The following is a 14349-nucleotide window of genomic DNA, read 5'->3' on the forward strand; positions in this document are numbered from 1 at the left end:
TAATAATAATAATAATAATAATAATAATAATAATAATAATAATAATACCCTGCCCATCTGGCTGGGTTGCTCCAGTCACTCTGGGCATCTTCCAACACATAAAAAATCAAACATTGAAAACTTCCCTATATAGGGCTGCTATCAGATATTCCATCTTCCCTCCATGGAGCTTGAAGTGAAACAAGTGATTCCCTGTTTTATCCTCACAACTACCCAAGGCTGCCCAGTGAGCTTCATGGATAAGGGGGGATTTGAACCCAAGTCTTCTAGTCTGGAACGCTGTACCCAGCCTACTCCCACACTCTGGAACTCCTTGTTGAGATGCGCCCAAGGAAACGAGGGCAATTTACAGGCCCCCAGCTGGCTCCAGCCCACTGCCCGGTAGCCGGGCGATCACCGGTCCTAGGCACAGCATGAAACAGCAACCCACAGCTTCAGAACTCTTCAGAAGCTGGAGCACGCTTTAATCAGCCGATTCTTCGCAACAGAATGGCAGATAGAGGCATATGTAAAGCATATTTACAAGCAGTTTATTCGGGACAAAGGAAAAACATGACTTCTCCCTTTCATGTCCAAGCAAGCAGCTAAAGCAAAAGCCATACACAAAACAGAAGTTCCCAGCAAGCAGTGCTGGACTGTAAACAGGCATGGGACACACAACAAGGTGGAATGGAATATCTTAACACTCCCTCCCTGAAAAAGCAAAACTGGAACCCTCCTAGTTGTCCTTCTGTTGACAAGTGAATACATGGGTACCTCAGGATGCGAACTGGATCCGTTCCGGAGCCCCGTTCGCATCCTGAATAGAACGTAAGACGCAACGGCGAGTCTGCACATGATGTCATTTTGAGCTTCTGTGCATGTGAGAGAGGCAAAACCCGGATACATGCTCCGTTACTTCTGGGTTGCCACGGAGTGCAATCCGAAAGTGCTCAACCTGAAGCACATTCAACTCGAGGTATGACTGTACTTCCTTGTTCCAACAGGCTCTTGGTAACTGATTGCTTTTTAATGAAAGGGCTGGTTCCACGCTGTTTTTATTGTAAAGGTTTATTATTTGCATGGTTTTAATCAATATGCATATAGATTTAATTCTATCAATGGTTAATCTTTAACGATTGGTTTCTCTATAGTTTCAGCAGTTCCCATTTTTGTTCTTCTCCCGCATTCTTTGACAGCCCCAGGCAGAATTCCCAGGGGCTTATTTCTCATGTCCTACAAGATGCTGGCCGGGGCTCATGGGAGTCTGGAACTTCTGGTGGGCACCAGGTTGGCAAAGGTTTCAAATGTTCTGCAGTAACAGAATGTTCACAAACACTCCAACTTCTGTGCGGTGAAAGATCCATCAGGACTGCAGAAAATCTCCTCCCTACCGGACAGGAGGAAGTGCGTGGTATTGGGAGGGAAGGAGAGAGGGAACAGACAGGGAGGGCAGGACTCTGGGTTGGGGAATTTAGGGGTCCAAAAATGTTTTTTTTAAAAAAAACCCTGCAGGCAGGTGCCTGAATCCCAAGCACATTTTTGAGTGCAGGTGCCTGGTTAATACATGTTTCACTGGAATGCTGCATCAACTGCATGAGCGGTTCGGGTGGTGCATGGTTGCCATGGCAACGCCCGGCAGCGGAAGATGACAGGTGGAACAAAATTTGGCAGTGTGTGTATCCTCATCGCACAGGCTGAGCGCTCCCCTTTGGAGCTTCAGCCCATGAGTCATGCTCTCCTTCGGGATCCTGCAAGGCTCATCTAGTAGCTTCCAGATTGATTGATTGATTGATTGATTGATTACTTATTTGGAGCACGTTTGACTCTGCTCTGCTGACAAAACAGCTCCTGGAGTGCCTTACATACATTCAGTTAAAACAAGACAGTCGCTGCCCGCAGGCTTACGATCTAACCCTCCACAACACAAAGGTAAAAGGGACAGGGGAGGAAAACGTGGGCACCAATTATTCTTATAATGATCAGCTGGCACAGCTCAGGGGCAGGAGGTACCTGCTGCCTCTGAGCTTTTGGCAAAGCTGATGGAGGGAGCCGTCTGTTTCGTATATCTCCCCATTGGGGTGGAAGGCCTCTTTCATTTTTTCCACTTCAAAAATCAACAACACAATGCCTCTTTTGTACTTCTGTAGATCTTAAGGTTCCCCGAGGCAAGCTGATGCTATCACCCTGCGTCTCAGTGGTCCCATCTCAATTCCTTTTCTGTTGGCACTTAGCATAGGGTTACCAGACGTCCCCGTTTCCCAGGGACAGTTCCCAGATTTGTGAACAAGTCCCCATACAAATTCCATCCCCAGAATGTCCCCGGATTTCATCTGATGTCCCCGGGAAACACAGCAGTGGCAGTCTCAGCAGCCCAGAGCAGTTGGCTCTGGCTGGCTTCAGGAGCTACTCGGAAGTCCCCCTGTGATGGTGGTGCAGGGGCTCTAAGACACAGCCTCCAGGCTGTCTCCACCTTCCCTGACCCCAGCAACTAAGCTGCGAAGGGAGGCTTCATGCTGCCTATCGGAGCAGCCTCCCAACTCCTACTCGCGTGCAAGCAGGAGCGGGGCGGGGATCTCTCAGCTGGAAAGGGAGGCTTCACGCTGCCTATCAGAGCTTGCGTGCAAACAGGAGTGGGCAGGGATCTCTCAGTTAGGCAATGGGAAGCCTCCCTTCCCAGCTGAGGAATCCCTGCCCCTCCTGCTTGCACGCAAGTAGGACTGGGATTTGGGCTGCTCCGATGGGAAGGGAGGCATCACATTGCCTGAGCCTCATCGCCACCGCTCTTGGCCCTCCTTCTCCACCTTCCATGCCTGACCCACTGCACACCGCTTCTCCACCACCACTACCACCACCGAAGAACCAACATCTCAGGGGCTGCCCAGGCTCATGGAGAAAGGAGATAGAAGCCTTGGAGGAAGGGGAAACATGGCGGTTGAGGTCAAGGTGATGGCAGCCTCTCAGCCGCCGCCATCACTGCAGCATCAACGTCCTGAACGTGTAGTATTTATTTATTTAAAGTGTCCCCAGATTCATTGGAAAAAAATCTGGTAACTTTAACTTATCACCCACATTTGGTATTAGCAGGACTGATGCTCAATCCCACAGGGGCCTGAGCATTCCTGGCATATTCCTTGGGTATAGCAGAGACATCACCTTGCCAACAAAGGCCCATATAGTTAAAGCTATGGTTTTCCCAGTAGTGATGTATGGAAGTGAGAGCTGGACCATCAAGAAGGCTGATCGCCGAAGAATCAATGCTTTTGAATTCTGGTGCTGGAGGAGACTCTTGAGAGTCCCATGGACTGCAAGAAGATCAAACCTCTCCATTCTGAAGGAAATAAGCCCTGAGTGCTCACTGCAAGGACAGGTCCTGAAGCTGAGGCTCCGATACTGTGGCTTCCTCATGAGAAGAGAAGACTCCCTGGGAAAACCCTGATGTTGGGAAAGATGGAGGGCACAAGGAGAAGGGGATGACAGAGGACGAGATGGTGGGACAGTGTTCTTGAAGCTACCAGCATGAGTTTGACCAAACTGTGGGAGGCAGTGGAAGACAGGAGTGCCTGGTGGGCTCTGGTCCATGGGGTCACGAAGAGTCGGACATGACTAAACGACTAAACAACAACATCTTGCCGAAGTGGCTTGGATGGTTCTCTTTCAGCAGCTGAGCACTGTAAATCTCACCCATCTGGCTGGGTTGCCCCAGTCAAAACTTCCCTGCCTTCAGATGTCTTCTAAAAGGTGTGTAGTTACCTATCTCCTGGGCTCATGGGTCGCATAACTCCATGCCCTCCAACATTTCTCTGATGAAAAGAGGCACATCCTAAGGCAGCCTTTCTCAACCTGTGGTCCCCAGATGTTGTTGAACTACAACTCCCATCACCCCTGGCTAGCAAGGCCAGAGCTCAGGGATGATGGGAGATGTAGTCCAACAACATCTGGGGACCCACAGGTTGAGAACTGCTGTGACCTAAAGGAAAGTGGGACATTCCAGGATAAAATCAGAAATGAGGATGGTTTCTGCTGCTCCAGAGAAGCGGACACGGAGCAATGGATCCAAACTACAAGAAAGAAGATTCCACCTAAACATTAGGAAGAACTTCCTGACAGTAAGAGCTGTTCGACAGTGGAATTTGCTGCCAAGGATTGTGGTGGAGTCTCCTTCTTTGGAGGTCTTTAAGCAGAGGCTTGACAACCATATGTCAGGAGTGCTCTGCTGGTGTTTCCTGCTTGGCAGGGGGTTGGACTCGATGGCCCTTGTGGTCTCTTCCAACTCTATGATTCTATGATTCTGTGAATTGGGGACTGTCCCTTGAAAATAGGGGCACTTGGAGGGTCTGCCAATTCAAAGGAAGTTTCCCTGGAGGATAATAATAATAATAATAATAATAATAATAATAATAATAATTTATACCCCGCCCATCTGGCTGGGTTTCCCCAGCCACTCTGGGCAGCTCCCAACAGAATATAAAAAACACGATAAAACATCAAACATTAAAAACTTCCCTATACAGGGCTGCCTTCAGATGTCTTCTAAAAGTCAGATAGTTGTTTATTTCCTTTACATCTGGTGGGAGGCTGTTCCATAGGGCGGGTGCCACTACCAAGAAGGCCCTCTGCCTGGTTCCCTGTAGCTTTGCTTCTCGCAGGGAGGGAATTGCCAGAAGGCCCTCGGAGCTGGACCTCAGTGTCTGGGCAGAATGATGGAGGTGGAGACGCTCCTTCAGATATACTGGGCATAGCCCGATTTTCTTCTGATGCAGATTTCATGCAAAGATGTTTTCAAGAGCCCCCTGATCTGACAGGAAACAGAGGCAGCCCTCCGGATTCTTGACACAACAGAAGACTTATTTCTCTTTCGATAGCAGGTTTGTTTTTAAAAGGGGGGGAGAGACTCTGGCGATGCTTAAAGCACACAAAAACATTTCCCTGGAAACAGGAGCTTGTGGCATAATGTGGCAGAAACAAAGGTAATGGAGGGAGAGAAGGATGCACATTGTTCTTCCAGGTGATCATTAGGCAAGGTCTGGAACACAATTTGCATCAGCAAGAGTTCTGTCTTTCCCACCCTGGTCCTCCTTCCTCATTATTGGTTTCTCACCACTTCTGCCACATTCATTCTTACAAGATGATGATTCATCTTTTTTCGGGAGCAGTGGGAAAATAATAAAAACACACGCACACACATACACACCTGAAAAATTAAACAGCTAAGACCTGTCATCTTGCTGGATCTGAAAATGCTGAAAATGTTGGCAGGTTGGGTTTTTTTTTGAAGAAGAAGAAGGTGGATGTGCTAAATTCATCACAAATAATAATAATTTAATAATAATTTATTATTTATACCCCGTCCATCTAGCTGGGTTTCCCCAGCCACTCTGGGTGGCTTCCAACAAAATATGGAAAATACAATAAAACATCAGACATTAAAAGCTTCCCTAAACAGGGCTGCCTTCAGATGTCTTCTAAAAGCCAGGTAGTTGTTTATTTCCTTGACATCTGATGGGAGGGAAATATTAAGCAGTTTAGAAATGCTTTTAAATAAAACACGGGGGTCATCATCAGCCAAAGCCTGCCTGGTGGGTTTTGGCAGTGGTGTTTACAGATGCTGTGACTATCTGCTGCTTTTACACCGTTTTCTGATCTGCCTGTTTCCTCTTCCCCTCTAGACTGTGTATTCCTCTCCCCACCACAGACCCAGCATTATTAAGGAATATAGTATGGATGGGTTAATTAAAAATGGCCAATTCATTCTGCAAATGTCTGGTGCTTCATGAGTACTCAGTCCTCAGCCACCCACACCTTTCAGGAAAATAGTGATGGCCAAAAATATTTTGAAAAGATGTCCATTTCATAACAGGAACAAAACAGAACACAAGAGATGCAGAATTTAATTGCATGACTAATGTGGTTAATAGCCATTGGCCAATAGCCAAGAAAACAAATCTGTGCTCTAGCGATCTATTAATGGTAGCTGATTACCGAATAAACATAACTAACGGCTACAGATGAGTAGTTTCTACATAATATTGTTGAGATCAGATCCTTGACTTCCTATATTGGGCTTCATTCGGTTGTAAGCCACCTTGGCTGACCTAGCTGAAAGATATCCTGGAAATACCTTTAGCAAAGGAAGAAAGAAAGAAAGAAATGCAGGGTTTTTTTCCTGTTTATTCAGTCTTCACCCCCATTTGCTATTACAAAGCCCATTGGGAGGTGAAACTGTATCTGGCCTTTATTAAGCATTGGTTCCGATTTGTTTACAGGGTGCGGGCAGGGTGTTTATATGTCTTCCCGTTAGTCATAGAATAATTGTAGAGAAATGTTGGAAGGTATGATTATGCATCTTAAAAAGCATCTAGACAGCATCTTAAAAAGCAGAGACATCACCTTGCCAGCAAAGGTCTGTATAGTTAAATATATGGTTTTCCCAGTAGTGATGTATGGAAGTGAGAACTGGACCATAAAGAAGGCTGATCGCCGAAGAATGGATGCTTTTGAATTATGGTGCTGGAGGAGACTCTTGAGAGTCCCATGGACTGCAAGAAGATCAAACCTCTCCATTCTGAAGGAAATCAGCCCTGAGTGCTCACGGGAAGGACAGATCGTGAAGCTGAGGCTCCAAGACTTTGGCCACCTCATGAGAAGAGAAGACTCCCTGGAAAAGACCCTGATGTTGGGAAAGATGGAGGACACAAGGAGAAAGGGACGACAGAGGACGAGATGGTGGGACAGTGTTTTTGAAGCTACCAGCATGAGTTTGACCAAACTGCAGGAGGCAGTGGAAGACAGGAGTGCCTGGTGTGCTCTGGTCCAGGGGGTCACGAAGAGTCGGACACAACTAAATGACTAAGCAACAACAACATGGCAATATTTTAAGGGGAAAGGAGAGGCTAAGTTCCCAGATCAGAGAAATCCCCTTTCAACAAATGCACTCCTTCAACATGATTTTTGCAGCCGGAATGGCTTCCGGTCTCTCCTTCTTTTCCCGCGTCCCCAGTGTCAGAGCAGCCTTGTCTTCTTCGTTAAATGCACATTTCTCTTTTTTATTTTTAAACTAGCCCACCCCACAGAGTACAACCTGTTCCACCCAGAGTGGCAGGCTTAAAGCAGCCGGTTTTGTAACAATGGACTAGCCAGCGGAGAGTTTTGCCGCTGCAAAATGCTGCCTTTTAAAAGACCAATTTTGTTTCCAGGGAGGGGAGGGGGCTGGTGGGGAGGCAGAATCCGAGGCCCCAGCAGGAAAATCCATAAGTGGCGGTATGTGTTTTCCTCAAAGAACCTCCATCAAGCCCATTTGAATCAAATCCAGAAGCCCTTTGTAAGTGCATCATCAGCGCCGAATCCGAACAGATCATATTCTCCCCCCTCCATCTTTCTGGAGCATTAGAGACGTTGTCATGTGGGAAGATTTAAAATAGGCTGTTGCCAACATCCTGCCGGGAGCAACCAAAGCTTGCATAACAGGCGAGTGGAGGAATTATATCAGCACAGGATGGAGGAAAGCCTTTCAGGTAGGAGCACTGCATCAGTGCCCCAATGCCTTCACGCTTGCATTGTCAATTCCAGCCGCTCTCCACCCTCCGAATCCCACAGGGTTCTCTGATATGTTTCACATTTACAAAGCCAGCCTGCAGCCTGCTCCGGATTTATTTATCTGATCTGCGGCTGTGTTCTCACACAGGCCTGTTTACTGGGCAGGCGTCTGCATTTCCGGTGATTTAAACCGAACTTTAAAAAAGTCTGAGCTTTTGGTTGTGAGTGACCCTGCCATATCTTAACATAAGAAGCTCTTCTCTCTAGTTTTGCTATCATTTATCTATTTATTCCTTGCACAGTTTTCTCCCCCTTCCTCGTTTAATCTCCAACGACAACCCTGTGAGGTAGGTTAGACAGATTATATGGACCGAGGTTGCATGCAGTGAGCTTCATGGCCAAGTGGGGATTCGAACCCTGTTCTCTCAGGTCCTAAGCCAGCACTCTAGTCCAGGCACCCCCAAACTCGACCCTCCAGATGCTTTTGGGACTACAACTCCCAGTATCCCTAGCTAACAGGACCAGTGGTCAGGGATGATGGGAATTGTAGTCCCAAAACATCTGAAGGGCTGAGTTTGGGCGTGCCTGCTCTAGTCTAACCACTACCTCACACTGCCTACTTTCATGTATCACTACAGTGGTACCTCAGGTTACATACGCTTCAGGTTACATATGCTTCAGGTTACAGACTCCGCTAACCCAGAAATAGTGCTTCAGGTTAAGAACTTTGCTTCAGGGTGAGAACAGAAATCGTGCTCCGGCAGCGCAGCAGCAGCTGGAGGCCCCATTAGCTAAAGTGGTACCTCAGGTTAAGAACAGTTTCAGGTTAAGTACGGAACTCCGGAACGAATTAAGTACTTAACCTGAGGTACCACTGTACTTTGTTTTATACTGCGTTGTGACAAGGGTTTGAAGTGGAAAACAAATATAAAACCTTTATAAACTGCTAAGAAAATACCAGAATGCCTTCAGACTGAGGCTCTACGGTAAACAACTGTTACTAACGGGTGTCCCGTCCCCCCAGTATTGGATTTCCACTGAAACGGTAAATCTGGTTTAAGGAGGTGGGGAAATAAAGGTTGGTTTTTTGAGGCAAAGAACATTGTGTGGTGGCTGTGAAAAACCTGTATACGTGAGGGGCACCAATCCCACAAAAAACACCTGCCTGAAAGCACCTTTACACAAACCATCAGCAATAAGCCTTCAATAAACATGGCTTAGTTTCTCCCAGAGGGAATTGTTGTGGCATCCGTCTGTCTCAAGAGACGTTGGGGTGTGCTGCCCAATGGGCACAGTATTTCACACTGGCTAAGTTTGTTAAGTTGTGGGTGAACATATCAGATGACATGGCAAGTCTTCAAACAGCTCTTGTTTATTCACAGGCCAGAACAGAACTGGGCTGAAGGGTTCAGCCAACCTGCTTATATAGAGCTCCACTACAAAGCAACAGTAACAACTTTCAGTAACTATCCAATCACTGAACGTCACTTTCAATTCCTTATTTGCATGTGTGGACCTGAGTTAAAACTATCTACAGTATCCCCCTGCTGGCCCAGGGTGAGAACTTCAGTACATAACGAAGTTACCTACCAATTTTCCTCCTGGACCATTATGTTAGTGGCAGCGCAATAACAGTGGAGGCTGGGAAATTAGGACAAACGGGACCCACCTACAATATATAGCGGTGTCAGGCGGCAAGGCACTTTGAAACCCCCGACTGTCGGGACTTCAAAGCACAACACAGGGCTGTTTAAAAGCCCTTTTGCACACAGGGGAACTGACATGCGCAGCTCATGCAGAATCAGTCTCAGCCCCCTGCCAATCAGGTGACAGACATCACTCCCCCTGCCATTGAAGTGACATCAGCTGATGAGACTGACATCAGCAGGATGAGACTGGCCACAGGCCAAAGGTTAACTACCCCTGATTTGGGTGAATGAGACACCGGCTCACTAAACTGGTTAAAATGACCTAATTCAAAAACGTGTTTCCTGAATCAACGTATCTGAATGTGTGCTTTACAGATCACTGCTCTTCCATCCTATTATTTTCTCTGCCTGCTGCTGTTTATTTTTGCCCTATTGCTCTCGATTTTGCTGTTTAGCTATTATTTTTAATAGTGCTTTATTGTCTAATGACCTGAGGATCTAGTCTGGATGGAAGGTGCAGTATGGAAATATCTGTAGAAGGAGACACATTTATTTTTGTCACTGCGCTGCAGAGTCTTTGGAAATCTGCAACCACTGTGGCCGGAGAAAGGCTTTGACTTTCCGGATTTTAACGTCTTGTCTGCTTTGATTTTTTTTGAGGTTCAGCCTCAGTGCTGGGTAATGAGCTATTTTAATTATTCATGCCTTCCTTGAATTAATATACGCATTGCAATTGCATAGATGTTTTGGAAAAACCATGCCTAAGCTATTCTCAAGGCAGACAAATGAAAGCCACCAATTTGTTCTCGAGGAAAAACAAACAAACCCAGAGCTCCCTGCTGCTGGAAAATCAATGCAGCCAACTGGAAAATAATATAACAATAATCAAGTTGAGCATAAAAGGCAGGGTCTGGTCTTTCTCGCAGACATCCCACACCTGACCCTTCTGGTTTAAAGGGAAGAGTATGCAATGGGAGCAAAGGCGGTCAAACACCGTTGCTTGTCTTGCTTCTCAATCAGAGCAGGATCTGTGCATTAATTTGCCAGAACACTGGGAGGCAAGAGCAGACCTGCTTCCTTACCGAATTGCACCCACTACTTTTTTGCTTGCATCTCTGCAGATGAAAGGGTTAGAGTGACATTTTTTTAAAAGCTGCTTAGTTCAGGTTGACCAGCGGATTTGGTCCAATTTATTTAACACTTAATCACAACCGTGGATACAGAAACATGGCAAAGCTTGCAAAGGTTATTGCCAGTTACTTCTGTCGGGAATGGGTCACTGTTCATAGGCGCCGACTCCATGGGGCTTGAGGGGGCCCGAGCCCCCTCAAAAATTCGTTTGGGGGGGCTCCGCCCCCCCAATAATCTCCGGCGCCCCTCCAGCAGAGCGCCATCGCCGCCCCTCCCCCAGCCCAAAATGCACAGGGAGGGGCGGGCTGCATGCCTCCTGCCCTCCCTCCCGAGCAAAAGCTCCACCCAATTTCCTTTGGAGCTGATTAATAGGCGCAGCACGCTCTCCCCTATTCGCTCACGAGGAGGCGGCGCCACTTTATTTGCATATTCATGAGCTTATTTATTATTCATGAGCTTTCCCGGGCCCCCCCAATATTTTTTATAAGTCCGCGTCCCTGTCACTGTTCTTACGCGTTTTTATCCCCAAAAAAGTTTTTGATTGAGTTTCCACTGAAATGAGGCTGCATTTTAATGTTGTAATTTATTCTTGTTTTTTAAGCCGTATTTCAATCAATTGTTTTTATATTTCGTGTTAGCCGCCCTGAGCCTGGTCTTGGCTGGGGAGGGCGGGGTATAAATAAAATTTATTATTTTTATTAGCCTGTTATGTACTGAGCTGAATCTTAGAACAATAGAATCCAGAATGCAGCAGTCTGATTGGTCCGCACGAGCCACCCAATCCATCTCCAGGTGGAAGTGAATCAGCAACCTGATTGGCCTGCAGGAGCAGCCAATCAGGCTCCTAGAGGAAGTGAATCCGAAACCTGATTGGCCTACAGTAGCAGCCCGGAATTAGCCAATCATGCGGGGCCCATTGTGTAAATAATGTATATATAGCTAGTCGTTCTGGGGAAAGTTTCATTCATTGCTACTATGAGATGAATAAAGAGCATGAAATTCACATTCGACTTGGAGTACAGTGGTACCTCGGGTTACATACGCTTCAGGTTACATACGCTTCAGGTTACACACTCTGCTAACCCAGAAATAGTGCTTCAGGTTAAGAACTTTGCTTCAGGGTAAGAACAGAAATTGGGCTCCGGCGGTGCAGCAGCAGCAGGAGGCCCCATTAGCTAAAGTGGTGCTTCAGGTTAAGTTTCAGGTTAAGAACGGATCTCCGGAACGAATTAAGTACTTAACCTGAGGTACCACTGTATATTTATTAGCCCAACCTCCTGCATTGCAAGAATCTCAGCTAAAGCATCCATGACGGACAGCCAGGCAACATTTGCTTGTTATTTAAGTCGTGTCTGACTCTTTGTGACCCCATGGACCAGAGCACGCCAGGCACTCCTGTCTTCCACTGTCTCCCGCAGTTTGGTCAAACTCATGCTGGTAGCTTCGAGAACACTGTCCAACCATCTTGTCCTCTGTCATCCCCTTCTCCTTGTGTCATCCCCATCTTTCCCAACATCAGGGTCTTTTCCAGGGAGTCTTCTCTTCTCATGAGGTGGCCAAAGTCTTGGAGCCTCAGCTTCAGGATCTGTCCTTCCAGTGAGCACTCAGGGCTGATTTCCTTCAGAATGGAGAGGTTTGATCTTCTTGCAGACCATGGGACTCTCAAGAGTCTCCTCCAGCACCTTGACTGTCCTCGGGTCCAGTATTGGATCACTTCGACCGGATATCCTCAGCCGATGTGAACAGACTCCTCCGAGCTGGAAAGCCCACCACCTGTCCTCTCGACCCGTGCCCGTCTTGGCTGATTAGAGCGTGTCCAGACGAGGTGCGGGCCCTCCTGGGGGATATCATCAATTTGTCCCTTGGCACGGGGACATTCCCTGTGGAACTGAAGGAGGCAATGGTGCGCCCGCTCTTAAAGAAAACATCATTAGATCCTTTAGATCTATCCAATTACCGCCCGGTTTCAAATCTTCCGTTCCTGGGTAAGGTGATTGAGAGAGCGGTTGCTGAACAGCTTGGTGGGTTTCTGGATGAAACATCGGCTCTGGATCCATTCCAGTCCGGCTTCCGCGCTGGTCATGGGACCGAGATGGCTCTGGTTGCCCTAAGAGATGATCTTCGTAGACCGCTGGATCGAGGCAGGTCGGGGCTGCTGATTCTTCTAGATCTGTCAGCAGCTTTTGACATGGCCGATCATGAACTTCTGGACCAGCGCCTTGCCGACGTGGGGATCCAGGGCACAGTCCTTCAATGGCTGTACTCGTTTCTCTCTGGTCGGGGACAGAGGGTGGCGCTTGGGGGGGGGGAATTGTCATCGCGCCACTCCTTGGTGTGTGGAGTACCTCAGGGTGCGATACTCTCCCCAATGCTTTTCAACATCTTTATGCGCCCCCTCGCCCAGCTTGTCCGGAGTTTTGGGCTGGGTTGCCATCAGTATGCCGATGACACCCAACTCTATCTGTTGATGGATGGCCATCCTGACTCGGCACCAGACACACTGACCAGATGTTTGGAAGCTGTGGCTGGATGGTTACGTGGGAGCTGGTTGAAGCTAAATCCTTCGAAGACAGAGGTCCTGTGGCTGGTACGGGACGATATGGGATTGGGGGGGGGCAACTCCCATCTCTTGCGGGGGCACAATTAGTGCCAGCACCGTCCGTTAAGAGTTTGGGTGTAATCTTCGACACCTCCCTTTCCATGGAGGCGCAGATTGCAGCTATAACAAAGGCGGCATTTTTCCATCTCCGCCCAGCTAAGCAGTTGGCTCCTTACCTCTCTCGCCCTAACCTAGCCACTGTTATCCACGCGACGGTCACCTCCAGACTGGATTATTGTAACTCGCTCTACGTGGGGCTGCCCTTGAGACTGACCCAGAAACTCCAGCAGGTGCAGAATGCTGCAGTGAGACTCCTTACAGGGTCTTCGCTGCGAGATCACATTCACCCGGTGCTATACCAGCTGCACTGGCTCCCGGTGGAGTACAGGATCAGGTTTAAGGTGCTGGTATTAACCTTTAAAGCCCTATACGGCCTAGGACCCTCATACCTATGGGACCGCCTCTCCTGATATGCCCCACAGAGAAACTTATGGTCTTCAAATAAAAACATCTTGAAGGTCCCAGGCCACAGAGAGGTTAGGCTGGCCTCAACTAGAGCCAGGGCTTTTTCGGCTGTGGCTCCGATCTGGTGGAACACTCTGTCACAAGAGACTAGGGCCCTGCGGGACTTTACATCTTTCCGCAGGGCCTGCAAGACAGAGCTGTTCCACCAGGCCTTTGGCCAGGGCACAGCTTGACTCCCTCCATTGGCAATCTTCGCGGAGCTCTGGCCCAATGGTTGCCAGTGGCTTGAATTAATTAATTTTATAATGAATGATTTTAGAGTGTTGTTTGTGCTGTACATTTGTACTGTTTTATTGTTCTTAGCCACCCTGAGCCCGGCTTCGGCTGGGGAGGGCGGGATATAAATAAAATTTACTATTATTATTATTAATTCAAAAGCATCCATTCTTCGGCGATCAGCCTTCTTTATGGTCCAGCTCTCATTTCCATACATCACTACTAGGAAAACCATAGTTTAATTATATGGACCTTTGTTGGCAAGGTGATGTCTCTGCTTTTTAAGATGCTGTCTAGGTTTGTCATTGCTTTTCTCCCAAGAAGCAGGCGTCTTTTAATTTCGTGCCTGCTGTCACCATCTGCAGTGATCATGGAGCCCAAGAAAGTCAAATCTCTCACTGCCTCCATTTCTTCCCCTTCTATTTGCCAGGAGGTGATGGGCCCAGTGGCCATGATCTTCGTTTTTTTGATGCTGAGCTTCAGACCATATTTTGCGCTCTCCTCTTTCACCCTCATTAAAAGGTTCTTTAATTCCTCCTCACTTTCTGCCATCAAGGTTGTGTCATCTGCAAATCTGAGGTTGTTGATATTTCTTCTGGCAATCTTAATTCCGGCTAGGGATTCATCCAGCCCAGCCTTTCGCATGATGAATTCTGCATATAACTATTTAAAACATAAAAAAAATTAATCCCTCCTGTCATTCCTGTCATATGG

Source organism: Podarcis melisellensis (genome assembly GCF_964234715.1).
Source record: "Podarcis melisellensis genome assembly, chromosome: 9".
NCBI classification, from domain to species: domain Eukaryota; kingdom Metazoa; phylum Chordata; class Lepidosauria; order Squamata; family Lacertidae; genus Podarcis; species Podarcis melisellensis.